A 14740-nucleotide genomic window follows, 5' to 3' on the forward strand; every position below is an offset into this window, starting at 1 on the left:
TCTTCAGCACGTATTAAAAATCCAGCTGTTTCGCTGAGATAAAGCAAGATTTTATGTTTGCACTGTCGATCCTCACTATTTTATTCCAAGTCCTTGTTTTGTTTCTAAAAAAAAAAAAACAATAAAGGGACAAAAACAACTACCGAAACTTGATTTGATACATATTAAACTTACTGAGAATGAATACAAGAAAGATATGATTTTCAGACTTCAGTACTCCTTTAAACCCAGTCCGTAGTCCGTAGTCCGAAGTCGCCCGCTTACTTTTATTAGTTTCTCATTTATACCCAGTCCGTGGTCCGCAGTCCTTTGTCCGCGACTCAGACTTTATACTGACATCATTGTTGACGTTGCAACGAAAACTATTGCTACTGAAGTGACCAACCTTTTGGGGACATACATAGCAGGATATAGAGCGATGGAAGTTTTCAGCAAACCTTTAAAAACCCACTGGAATCGTACTAAAATGGCCAAAATATGGCGCACAAACACTGGCAAGAGATCAAGGAGACAAGGTAAGTAATTTTTGTTCAATTTATGCCCTTCATTTTCGACTCCAAAACACGTTCGTAAATTCCCATACAAACCGTAATGATTTACACCATTGCGTAACACTCATCGTGACATACAAAGGTCAAGCAAAGGTCATAGAGCTTCGGCTACCTGTGATGTATGCAGTAGACATTGCGTGTATAAAGTGTCACTGAGATACCCGTGTTTCTGTTGTTGACATTCGACAAAGATAAATGCATGCCCTACAGCCAATGTGGACTGTAGGTAGGTTATTATTTTGTTTAACGGAAATGGGAACACAGGTTTTGAAGCGTGTATCCCTGCATGTGTGATATTTCATACCAGTAATTAAGTTAAAATATGGCGAGCCAGCTGACATTGTTTTTCAGTCACTTGCGAAGGTACAGTATCAAACAACACGAACAGAGAGTTTTTTTGACTAACCCAATTCTGAGTGATCATTATTTGGAAGGCTACTGAAGAAGGTTGGACTAGCTATTTGAAAAAGCATGCATTCCAGTAAACAAACTTGATTTAATAAAAAATATTCACTTTGACCGACACTATGTCCAACTTTCGCATCTCATTTGACAAGCATGTATCTTTTAAACGTGATTCAAGTGTCATGTGAACGTTTTATTTTTATCAAAACCACTCATATGCCAGTAAATAAAGGTCTTTTTTCTAGTTGTTGTAATTGGCAATTTCGCAGCACAAGTTGGTTTGTGGGCATTATATTCTAAGACTTATCGACAGCTACTGACGTGACGCAGGTAACGCAATAGCGAGTATCAGTTTGGCACTATTAATTTAAAGGTTAAGATTCGACAATAATTGGTTAAAATCGAATTATTAAACGTTGTTTTGACTCCTTATATGTGGGGTGTTTCGGTCAAATGGTCTCTTAACGAAACCTTCCCAATCAGATTCCTTTGCAGAAAGATTTATTGGAAGATTTGCATTATGCAAATTTTCCACCAGAATTTGACGAATATTTCCTATTCCGATCACGCATTTTTTTCCAGACCTTTTCTACCACGTTATTAAACAAGAAAGAGAAACATACAAATGCAATGTGGGGTAAAATAACCATTTGAAGATAGCCTGGGTCAATGTTTTCACCGAGTCGCCACAACATAGCATTTTCTCAACAGTTGCGAATTATGCAAATTTGTTAACGAAGCCTCGCTAACTTTGGTTTTCGTCAGCGCGTGCATAGATTGCCCAGATTTTTTATTTCGTATTATTAAAGACGAAGACCCAAGCTTTATCACAATGTTCCTCTCGAGTCGATACCTGACATACCAAGATGCATTTTAAACCTTCAAACTTACTCAATTTTCGCCTCATCGCGAAGTCCTCAAAATGTCAATTTTTCAAAGAGCCATAAAACCCTCCAAAGTTCTACAAAAGTTTACATAGGTCCCATTGATAGAAAGTAGGTGAGTTATGCTCTTATTCAAAACCGACCTCGCTTTCTAGCGTTGCGTACTGTTTCAACACAAGCGTATTGAACTTGGCTAATTTTGAGTGAAATTTTTGCATAATTAATGAGGCAAAACCCGTTATTTCGTTTTCTCCAAAATTCTCGAAAACTAAAAATTTCCAGAACATTCAAATAATATTTTCGAAGATAGTTCCCCAAAAGTAAACTTCAGGCAAATTATCAGGAGTTTCGATTTTTCAAGCTTGGCCAGCGATTCTCGAAAGTTACAGTCGGGCACTCTTAAGAATTTTTTACTAAGTTTTGCTAAAAATTGACATGGACAGAGAAAATGGCTAATAAAAGCTTAAGTTTTCATCCAAACCATACATAATCATATATTTTTAGAAAGTAGATAAGATGAGGATTTTGAAAATGTAAACATTATTTTGTTAATTATTAACTAGTCTGGTTGGTCATTTAAAATGTCCGCCAAAAAAGAAAAAAAATCACATTGGCTGTCATGGGTCCAAGCTTATTACCCTCCATGCAAGCTACTGATGTTCAACTATCAGTATATCACTTGAATACCATATAAGCTACAACAATCAGCAATCGTTTTCATTCTTCGATCACACTTCACATGAAAAAAGCTTGTCAAAAAATAAAGCCGGACTGATATCGACCCCAAAGGCATGAGTCGGTCCATGGTTGAGGCCTGAAAATTGTGGTTAGTCCGTGTTGTATAAAAAATCCAAACCCGCTCTGATTCAGGGTTAGAGTCTTGCCTTCATTTCTACAGCGTTGTTGCCAAGCTGGTTTCCATCACCATGTTTGTCCATCACGATTTGCACATGCATGAGATGTTGCTCTCTTGATGCTTCGACAATATTCACATTTTCGGTCTCTTCTGGGGAAGAATAATCGGCGGTTTCGTACTCGAAACTGTACTCCTACGAAACATTGCTAATGTCGGGTCTTTCCATCACAATTCGATGAATTTCCTCCATGTCTGAGCAGAACGATACCAATTTTAAATCACCAGATGACATCTGTAAAGAATTCTTCGAAAAAAATTGAAAATTTTCCCCTGAAAACTAGAGAAATCTAGCTAAAATAGACGCCATTTTGAATCACGTTGTTTCTTGCAATAGTAGAGGAGGCCTGGGGCCTAGAAAGTGCCTTTGGCCCCTTTTTTTAGAGCAAAATGTACACCATATATGAAAGCGCGCCTATAGGCGTCTTCAGGGGTCAAAGGGTTAAAAACGCTTATTTTGCGCGCGGTTAGAATCGAGAAAACGTACATGGGTTGGACACTCGTCGGGAACAAATATTTTTTCCTTCTCCTATGCACATGGTATACTAGCCTCACATGCAGTCGTTTTTAGGGGACTCGTATTACCTCCTCCTCACGAGTCCCCTAAAAACGACTGCGGGGGAATCTAAGAACAGTTTACGCTCATCATGAATTTGCAGTTGGTTGACATGGAAACGTCAGTAAAAACATCGGTATGGCAACAGAATGCGACTCAAGCTAGTTCCCAAGGTTTAGGTTAAACAGCCGGCGTTCGTGTCTAAGGCCACGATTTTCATAAAATCGCAAAAAAAATATATAATAATAATAATCCGAAAGTATGTTAGCTGCCCCAAGATGGGTTTCTGTCTTGGCCTTGCACGTCTTCTTTTAATTAGCATTTTTCATGTAGAAGAGATTACATAATCAGTTCATCCAAGAAGTGTGCATCCATGAATGATATAGGTAAAGTCAGTCGCTGCACTAGCGTCTTCAGATCATTTTAATTAAATGGCACGAAAAAATCTGCTTGATACTACTAGATAGATGTAGTCACATCACTTCGTAATGAGGTCAATCAGTGGCAAATACGAATACTTCAGTGAACGAACAACTACGGTAAGCCTGGGAACAAAATATTAAAATGTCAATTCAGCAATGAAGATTGGTAAATCTAAACCGCTAAATCTTCTGTGCAGATGAAAAACAGCGTAACTCTGTTTATGAAGCGACTTTCATGTCAGTTACATATGGCAACACGTTTGTCCCACCTGAAAAAGGATGGCGATAGAAACATCACAACTACCTCGGAATCGGGAAATAAGAAAGCCCTTACATGTCATGCACGCGCATGTATTCCACATTATACGCCGATTGGGCTTCTTGAATAGTTTGGGGCTATGGTCCCTAGACTTTTGAAACATTTCGTAGGTTTGTATTTTTGAAGTAAGTTTAAATTTTGACAATTGTTTGGAGCCTTTTGAGGGGTTGGCTCCCTCCGGTCTCAAGGTGGACTTGAACCAGAGCACTCCCACTCTAACGTGATACCATTTGGCTACACACGCACGACTTACTTCACAGAGATTAATTTTGGTATCTAGTAATTATTTCCGGGTGTCTGACCATCTGGCACTCGTGGCGCAACGATTTTAACGCAAAGTGACCTCAGACAACCAAACAAGAATAAGCGAATGAGCACGGAACACCGTCAGACTTTCCTTCATCGTTTTTTCTCCTTCCATTGTGCGCGAAATCACTGCTAACTTGGATCACAAACTCGATCTGCTTGACCCTTCCAACACGGCTTTGAACTTTTCTTACCAAAATAAAAACATACGAAGAATATACGTTGACTTCACATTCATGTTATCATCAGCCTTTTTGTATATTGTACATAATTTAGTTGTTTGACTGCGAGGTATTATGTCTAATAAACGATTTATCTTTATCTTCATTGTGAGCCTGAGCTGCCAGCGTATTATTTGATATTCCGTAGAGTAAAGAAATTTTCTCCCCTCCATGGCCAAGACTGGAACTCGCGAATGTTTGACCGAGCGAAAACCTGGAGGTCTGGGGCTGGTGACCCATCACGAGGAAAAAAAAGGGGATTTCTAGAAGCGGCCACTTAATAAACTGCCTCGGTAAACGCCTGCCACATAGATACACAAAAAATGGCGGAGAAAATTTCCTTGAACCTTTGGGTGCATGAAGTGCGAATTGATTTTACAGGAGTTGCCATGTTGGAATTAGAAGTAACTCACAATTGTTGAGAATCAAGTCGTAATCTTGAAACTTAGAACATTAGTACAGGATTTTACAGGGTGTTTTAAAAGCGGGATGAATTAACTCTTGATAATGCATTTAGGTCCGCAACGGGAAGTAATGACAAAATGGTGGGCATCTTGGATCCGCTAATCTGGATTTCTAAAATTTCGTCAAAATTTCAGGAAAGCGCCGAAATTGAAAGAAAAGCAATCAAAACAAATAAAGGAACACTTAATATGAGCTAAAAAACATAAAAGTTACAGTAAGAAAAATACGCATTTTTCATTTTAAAAAGGTATTTCGATTTTCTGAAGAAACAGCAGGCGGCCAGTCAAAAGTTGGTTGCCACGGTAACATCAAAGTCAATGAGCACTTAACGACCACCACAAATTTTCGCAGATAGATTAGTGAAAGAGCCTGAAGTTTTATGGCGTTTGCTCAAATATCAAAAAGAGTTTTTCAGGCTCAAAGTCGCGGAGGGCAGAATATCCCCTTCGCCCTTTCCCCGGTCTAGATAGGATTGAAATCAGTTTTAGTTACATTCGATGGTGTATTGTTCTTAAATAAAATTAAACTTTGAGTTAATCATTTTCTTATGCTTTGTGCCCGAGATTACTCTGACATAAAGAGAAATAGGCAATTCATGGACGAAATTTTAATTAAAACTGGTAAGTCAATTCACAGCGATCAATTAAGAGACTTGAGAAACTCTTGCCCTCTTGACAGTTTCCTAATACGTTGTTTCTTTTATGCGGGTGTTTACAGTATGACCTAAACCAACTAAGTAAATTCCCCCTAATTTCATAGGTACTTAATTTTGATAATAAAATGTAATGATCCAATGAAAGAAACCCCTTTTTTGACATCTGGAAATACAAAGGCATTTACGTTCCTCGAGACAAAGTCTCGGTTGAAAAGAAATTCCTATTTACAATAAATAATTATACTGTTACAGCGCTATGCAAAATTCCTTCATTATTGTCTTTTTCTTTGTTGTTTTCTCTCGTTGTCACGTGTATGATGTTATTTAGCTCCTATTTCGTATAAATTCAGTTAGCGTCCTTGTAAATTTCGTATTTTAGTGTATGTACTTGGCGTTGTATTCTATCGTCGAAAAGCTTCTGTATGTGGCGTCGAATAACTACGTTTTTGGACTCACTTGAATGGAGAATCAGCGATAAGGTTCCTTTTCGTTTGTATGTTTCCTTCGCCATTTTATTTTATTTTGTTGTTTCTTACTAATTATGTCATTTTTCTTTTAGAACTGTCAGGCTGGGATGGGCTCGATTATTTTCCCGTACTGCAAGTATCTTATGGTGTTGCTCCAGTTGATAAGACTTTGCGTAGTCAGCGCTGGTTGATTTATAGCGGCTACAGATACAGTTCATAGTTAAAACACCCATTTCCTTAATGTGCCATCGTTCATCAGCAGGCAGGACCAAATAAAGGTCATAATATCACTGGAATTGCACTTAACTCAACGACATTTCCTTTCTTTGCTCGCGCAAAATGGAGTAAACGTCCAAAGGCTTTAGAATGTCCTCGTACAATAACATCATTTGCTCGTCGTTTAATTTCAAGGCTGCATCAGTGAGTCGAGAGTCTCGATGTAGCTCTTTAGTATCGATTACAGAACATGGCGTACTGTTAGAACGCACGTGGCGCTGTGGTATAGCGAGCTGGTTACTGTTCACTTTCCCTTCACTTTCACCCATCTGCTTGTAGAGTTCAGTCGGTTCTCTCTCCTTCGCTGACGGAGACCTTGGTTTTTTTTCTCCGCGGCGGATGTGCGAGGTGCCAGGCTCAATGGCTGTAAATACCCTGAGATTTCTTTGCCTTTCGATTTCCATAAAAATTTCAGACCAATCCTGAAAATCTTCAATGTTGATTATGACACTCATGGTAATCAGAAAGACTTGTTTCGGCTGTGAGTAGCCTTCGGTAGCAGGCCAACCCGGAAATCCACACTGCTTTATAGAGGAATACAAACTTACAGAATTAAAATATCAAGAACGATCGTTGTCGATTTTCTCCTTACAGTCTTAGTGCATTAGGTACAGATAGGTAATGAGAATATAGAGCATTTGTAACTGTCCGGTAGCTGACTGAAGCAAGAAAATACAAGGTATTGTGTTGTTGTAAATAGCTTGGGTTGGCATAGAAACGTGCGTTGGAGATTATAACCTCGTTTCTAGAAACAGCGAATTTCTGTGACTGTGATAAACGTTCGGCTGCTATCCAATCGATCAGTGAAAACTAAACGAATTTTCAAGTTTGTTTCGTTTAACGCTCATAGGCGAATAAAGCTTTCTTGAATTAAAATAACAAAAACGATCAATACCAAATTCTCTTTACAACATTAACACGTTATGTATAGACAGGAAAAGGAGAAAATAGATGATCATAAACTGCCCGGTACCCGACTAAACAAAGGAAATACCAGGTATTAAATAAATGACGTTAAGGCATTGTATCCCAGTAAATTTTGTTGTAAATAGTTTTGGTTGACATAGAAACGCAATTTGCAGTTAATCTCGTTGAAAACAGTTTTGGTTTACATGGCAAGATGATTACATACTTACAAATAAAGTTTCGGTGACATAGAAACGTTAATTTTCCTGAGATTGCTGTTGAACACAGTTATAGTTGAAATTTGTCATTTAAAATGCCATAGAACCATGCCATTCCAACGTGCCATTAGGTTTACCTTTAGTACAAAATAGATTGACGTCATTAAGGTTACGAAACTGTGTACATGTAATACCTGGTATTAATGTGGGATTTGTTTGGCCCGCAACAAAAAGTTCCTGATTACTTTCTTAATTCTTCTCATTGGTGTGCTTTATAATGTAATAACATCGTAAAGAGAAGTTCGATCTTGATCACCGTTGATATGCCGTTGACATGAAACGTCATTTGCCTACTGTGCTAACACTTCGCATTCACTCTTTATGAACGATTGGATCAAGAGTAATCAAAGTACGTCTCTTCACCAATGTTTATAAAATAATTTTTCAATCCACGAACTGTTAATTGCTAGAAATGAGTTTGATTATAAACATCGATAATTTCCAAAGTTGGTCAGAGATATTTGAGGAAATACAAAGGCAGATGAATTTGAAAAAATTTACAGCCATAGAGCCTGGCATCGCCACTGTCCACTACGATACACGGCAAACAAGATCCCTGTCACTGACGGAGATAGAGCGACCCGGAAGCTACAAACAGCAACGTCGAGTCAGTGAACGAGAGGAGATCAGGCATGTGTACAAGAGTCCCAAGATACCGCCTCGTGCACGCATTATCAGCTATCCTTGTCACTCGACCCTCTCTAACGAATCAGCAAACAAAACTATCGACAAAAAGCGAGGTAAGATACAATCGCTTACACGCCTGGCCAGCACACCCTGTCCCTCGATTGATACTCGGCACATATTGCGACAAGATTGTCGACTCACTGCTGCAGCGCTGAAATTAAGCAAACAAGAGATGGCGCTACTGTACGAGGATATTCTTAAGCCACTGGACATTTATGCAATTCTACGTGAAAGGAGAAAGCAACAGCCATTTCAGTGAACTTGATTACAAAATACGCCTGCTGTACAAAAGGTGCGACGAAGAATTGTGTCAATATAGCTATTTAAGGCCCTATTCAGCTTGTTTTCTTGATTCCTTTTTCATTCCTGAGCTTGGGCAGGGGAACGGGGGGGGGGGGGAGGGAGGGGGGTGCCATATGATGCCACATTACACGAGCATTACGTAATATTTTTTTATAGACGTCATCTTGGATTTCTTCTTATCTAAATAACCGCAGAAGCTGACCATCCAAAGTAGTTCAAAAGTTATCGAAATCTATAACTAAGAATTAAAATGGTGTACACATGGAAAAGTCATCAGAAAAAGAACTTAAACTTTCTCATAACAAGGAAAAAGAAAACAAATGTGGAGAAATGGGCTGTCAACTGAAATCTTAATTGCTGCCATTGTAAACATCAAGTCAAGTGAACAATCAATTATCATACCAAATTATTGCCAGATAATGTTAGGAAGAGCCACAAAGTTTGGAAGTTTGGTGGTGATTGCACAAAGAATTATAAAGTTACTCACTATTACATTCCGTTGCGTTACAAATCCCTTCGTTCTACAACCTGTAACGCTTGTTACATCGGCGTGACAACCCTAGCGTCCAGCACCCCTCTCTCCGAGAAGGTTCTCGCGTTTTCCAACATTAACAAAATGTCGAGAGAAGCAAAGACAACAGGGAATATTCATACTAAGTGAATCAGCCATATTTTCACATAGGATCACTGTAATGACCTGTTATATCAAAGGAACAAAGTAAGTTAACGTGAAAAAGGAAGATATAACGTATAAGTCCTCGCCAGTGAACTATATTTTCACACAGTACTTTATGTCTTGCTTTTGCACGTTAACTTAAAATGTTGAATCTTACAGCAAATATCGTTCTCCAGAGTGTTTTTAAATCATAGCGTCTACCTGTAATAGATTTTAGCCTTAGTTTAGGGCCCAGTTGTTTAAATCCCGATTAAGCTAATCCTGGGTTAACGTGAACTTTAGTTCGGTTTTAATTGCCAATTAAGGAAATCTCTTCAAAAAGATTTTTGCTCCTCAGTTTTACCTTGGACATATCTTTACCGTTAGCTTAAAATATATTAGCTTTTTTAGAAAACATTTTAAATGAGCGAGATGAAAACCTTGGTTAATCTTTAATCTGGGATAAGCCTTTATCGGCTTTGGAACAACCGGGCCCAGGAGGCTAAGCAGATAAACTGGTGAAACTGAAGCTAACCCCAACTATCAAGTCAGTCATGTCCACTTGAAGGAGCAATGACACCTCTTCAAATTGACAGAGACGTTAGAATAATGGTTCACTTTTGTTAACAAAAACTCTATAGCTACTCGTGCACAGAAACTGGTATTTATAATTTTTCTCTGTAAACTGCTAGGATGGGAATGGATTGCAGCCAGTTTTTCAACTTCTTGCTGTGGATTTACAGAAATCGCTTAAAAAATGATTTTACTTTGTTCCTCGGTTCCCTTAGAGTAGCTTGATGTTGAAGAAATGGTTGTTTGTTGAATGTTTGAGCAGTCTTGTCCAAACACAGCATCATCTCCGTGACAGTGTTCCTTAGACACTTACCCCTTTATTTATTGTAACAGTACCTATCTGTCCTTTGTCAGTTATTGCTTGTACTACCAGTCAATTATGCAATGTTTAAAATTAGAAATATATAAGCTTATGCGAGGAAAACTTGTCAGTTTATATAAACTGTAAGTTTATGTCAACGACACTGTGTAGCGAGACGTTTGTTTGACTGACTATTTTACCTGAGAATAAAATTTTCTTAAATGAAGCAAAATGGGATGAGATTAGAAAATAAAACTCCAAGGAAAATAACAAACATGGACCAAAAAGCGAGCTCAAAAGACTGCTGTAAAGTTAGCAGTAGCTAAAAGTTGAATGAGTTGCATGGTCAACACTGCAAGAAAAACAATATCTTGCAAAACAGCAAAGTTTTGTTAACAAAAATATACTGTCACATAAATAGATATAAATAATAATATACTCGCCTCTTTGGAGAATAAACAATCCTTTTGTCCCATTGCTGAATTTTTCGTTCGTTTTAAAAAGTTAAAAGAGCGAAAAGTTTCACTTCAAGAGGAAAAATCCAATGTTTCGTCGTGTCGGAACAGAGTATAAAAATGATTTCTCTTCGGCCGCTCTTCATGATGTGGCGTTTCCGCCGCTAGTCGCCTTGCTCTTTTTCCCGCTGTTGAAAGGCAAAATTGGACGAGATTAGAATATAACTCCAAAGGAAATAATGAACATGGACCAATAAAATTACCTCAAAAGACTATTCTGAAGTTAGCAGTAACTTATTTTATAGCTTTATAAGCTTATAAACTGCGTGTCAACATCTTGCAAAACAGCAAACCAGCAAAGTTTTGTCAACAAAATCACAAGAATATACACGCCTCTTCTGAGAATAACCAGTGCTTCTATTCCATTGCTGATTTTTTTCGTTCGTTTTACAACGTTAAGTGAGCAAAACGCTCCACTTCAAGAGGAAAAATCCAACGTTTCGACGCGCCAGAACGGAGTAAAAATGTTCGGATGCCAGTGACGCTAAAAACCGGAAGGGTGGAACGGCGAAATAGGGAATGGCGGAAAATCACCCCAAAATTCTAAAGCGAGGAAAAGCGGAAAATCACCCCATTAGAACATAAAACTCCCAGGGAATTAATCAACATGGACCAAAAAAATGATCTCAAAAGACTCCCCTGAAGTTAGCCGTATTTAGCAGCTTCAGCTTAAATTAAACGGCGTGTTAACACTGCAAGAAATCAGGGGCAAGAAATCAAGATCTTGCAAGACGGCAAACCAGCAAAGTTTTGTCAACAAAATTACATAAATAGACTCGCCTCTCCGGACAATAACAAGTCCTATTTATTCCATAGCTAACGTTTTTCGTTTGTTTTACAACGTCAAGTGAGCGAAACGCTTCACGTAAAGAGCAGAAATCCAAGTTTCGTCACGCAGGATTGGAGTAAAATGGTTTCACCTGAAGATTCTGCCAGTCGATTTGTTTCTCCCGCCGCTAGACGTCTTGCTGTTTCTCCCGCTGTCGGTCACATAAATTGACTTTGTATTTTGTTCTCTTCAAAAGATCTTTTTGTTTTCTTAATTAAAGCAGTTGGCGATGCAGCTTCCCGCCAAACAAACGCGGGTCGCAGCACGGCTTCACACACCTAAGTTTTTATGTGGCTGCGTACGGTCGTACGGTCGTATGGATGGACAAAAGTGACGTCATAACCAAACCAAAATTTCTCGCACGGGTTACCAAATTCTCTTAGCTATGAAGCTCTGCACGCACGCCTCCGGCGTGCGGAGCTCCGCTAATAATCTAGCACGAGTGTTTTATCGGGTTCTTGCCCTATGAATTTTTGAACGGCTTCAAAATATTCCTGGAAAAGCGTGTGGCAATAGAGCTCATAACAATTATGCTTTTGTGAACGTTGGGAATTAGCATACGGGAAAAACATCGCAAACTAACGAGGAGTGTTTTGTCAGCTGATAAAACACCGCATACTAATAAGGAGGAGGTTCCTCGATATAAGGTCACTGCACGTGATGTATTGTCGACCATTTGTAAGGTCAATGGGCTTATGAATTATTAATGAGTTTCGAAGCATTTTTACAGTCACTCATACCTTTGTTGTAAGTTTTTTTTAACCTAATCTTATGCATGCTTGTCATGATTGTTATATATTCAGGCAGTTTTTCCACTTTCTTGGCTAACTAACAAATGATGAATATAAATAATAACGAGTGTTCCAACGAAACATGCCTCTCTAGGTGTACTGGTCTTTTACAACCTCATTGCATCAGGGAACGGGTGGATTTTGGCGACCCTTTGTGGTTGGGCGAAAGTCGAGTTCTAAAAATGCTGTTTTACAATACTGATTTTATTGGTTTTGTTTCTTTCACGCACCACTTCGATCTGAACAGTGTCGCAAATTAGTACTCTGTGCTGAATACCGTCGGTTGATACTTAAATAATATGATGTATACGTCCAAACTTCCCCTCTGCCTACAAGCGAAATCAGCAAGCTCTAGCAATGTTTATTGATTGTTTTTTATAAAAAAAAAATTACTCCACTCGTGCTTGTTGGATATGAGATGATTATAGCCAACTCGGCGCTACACGCCTCGTTGGCTATCTATACTTTCATATCCAAAGCGCGCTCGTGGAATAATTGTTAAATATATATCCGTGACATCGGATTTGACTTCATCTTTTATATTGTTGCAGATGTGCACATTGATAAATTTGCCAAATCGCAAACTCAGAAAATTCTGAAGAGAGGACATGTACTTCTCAAGTCATTAATAATTCATAGGATGAAACTGAAAGGAAATATAACTACTATGAAGGAGGTTTGGAAATTCGATCTTAATTCTTACAAAATTTGGTGAAATTTTGCTTTGAATTTCACCAAGAATTATTAATGGTTTGAGAAGCTGTAGCAAACACAGTAAAGCCCCGCGAGTAAGAACCTATTTTCTGAGAACCCGTTAGCCTAAAATTTGTCAGTTAGACCCCCTCTAAACAAGAACATGTTTACCCTAAAATTTGAAACAGGTTCTAAGTTGAAATTGGGCAAAGAATTTTAACAGCAAATGTACATGTTGATGTTCTGAAGATTCGTATGATCTTTCGATTTTACTTATTATAGTCACTTTTATGTGAAATTTTTAATTCTGTATTTACATCTTATTCAAATTTTATATAAGGAATGGAGAAAACCTGGCTGCTGCCTAGGGGACGAAGGCCGAATAACACTAAATTCTACAGAAAAAATAACCTATTTTAAAAGAACCCAGATAGCCTAAATTTCTGTTAATTACCATTTATGTAAAAACCTGTTAAGGCTAAATTTAAAAATGAAGGTTCTTACTCGCAAGGTTTTACTGTACTCGAAAGTGTGTTTCATCCGATATCCAAAAATTTCAAAGTTGGTTAAAATAGAAAAAAAAAACTCGGTGTTTGGAAATCGAATGAAAACCTCTTCCTCTTATTTGACATATTACATCCAAGTCTAGTCCATGTATACTTTTTGCGACACTGGATCGAAGAAGGAAATTAAAATAAAATTACTTGAGCCTAGCAACAAAGTAAGCCGTTTACCAGGAATACATGAGGTCGTTTACTGCTAAAATATATAATATGTTGTAGAAACAAAAAAAATCTTGAGAGTGGTGTATCATTCAGTAAGTGACACAGGCATACTCGGAAAAAAAATCCGAGTGCTCCTATCAGGAGTCGAACCTAAGACCTTCCGATTATTAGTTCAGATGCTCTACCACTGAGCTACAGGAGACTTGTTGGCCTTAAACTAGGTTCACAGGACTAACATCCTGCATACTGCTAGGATTGGAATGTCATCTGTGACATTATCCCTTCAACAAATTCCATCACCTTTCATTCCAAAATAATTCTTGTTCTCATACTGGGACGTGGTGCATGGATTTCTACTAAGAATCCCTTTTTGTGGTTATTTGAAATAAAACTGAAAAAGCTTGCTTCGATATCGTTGCTGTTTTGGGGTCTAGGCCCGTCTGACCGTGAAACCATCGTGGTTTTGAACAAGTGGTCGGCTTTTTGTGCTTTCAAAACATCAAGTTCACTTAGAAAATGTTATCGTTTTGTTTCTTAACCCGACCCGGCTCAGTAACGCTCTTACGAATTGCATTGTGCAGGCCGCTGCCTGGTATTCATAGATTTATGATTCGTTTACGGCAAACGGCTCCAAACGGCAGACTTGAGATTCGCATTAATGTTTTCTTGAAAATATAAGTAAATAGAAGAGAATAGTACAAAAAAGTCTGCCCTTAGATAAGATTGCAAAACTGCTCAATTTTACTGAGAAGCTGAAAACAGCAAAGGCAAAAGAAGGATAAACATGCTCACGTGGTCATCTCTGCCGTTTAACATTTGCCGTTTACCGTGAACGTGATTCTAAATCTCTCTATTAATGAGGTGGACAAACGTAATAGCAAAAATTCGAATTGTAAATGCTCGGTCTATTTTAACAGATAACCAACCTACCCGATCAAAGTTCCCTGTAAGGCGTAAGAACGAGCATGCAAGATCTGCTACGGAATAAAGCGACAAAACCTGGTACAGGGAAACGCCACTTGCCAGCTTTTGTTCTCCGAGTCA

At 38.4% G+C, this 14740-nt stretch overlaps 1 non-coding gene across 1 annotated transcript; it reads right to left on the reverse strand.

Annotated features, from left to right (window-relative positions):
• Positions 1-13825: 13825 nt before the first annotated feature.
• On the reverse strand, positions 13826-13898 carry Trnai-aau (transfer RNA isoleucine (anticodon AAU)). The gene has a single exon. It is a non-coding gene; the product is annotated as a tRNA-Ile (tRNA).
• Positions 13899-14740: the final 842 nt, after the last annotated feature.

Source organism: Pavona decussata, unplaced genomic scaffold (assembly GCF_977016875.1).
Source record: "Pavona decussata unplaced genomic scaffold, jaPavDecu1.1 SCAFFOLD_300, whole genome shotgun sequence".
Lineage (NCBI taxonomy): Eukaryota > Metazoa > Cnidaria > Anthozoa > Scleractinia > Agariciidae > Pavona > Pavona decussata.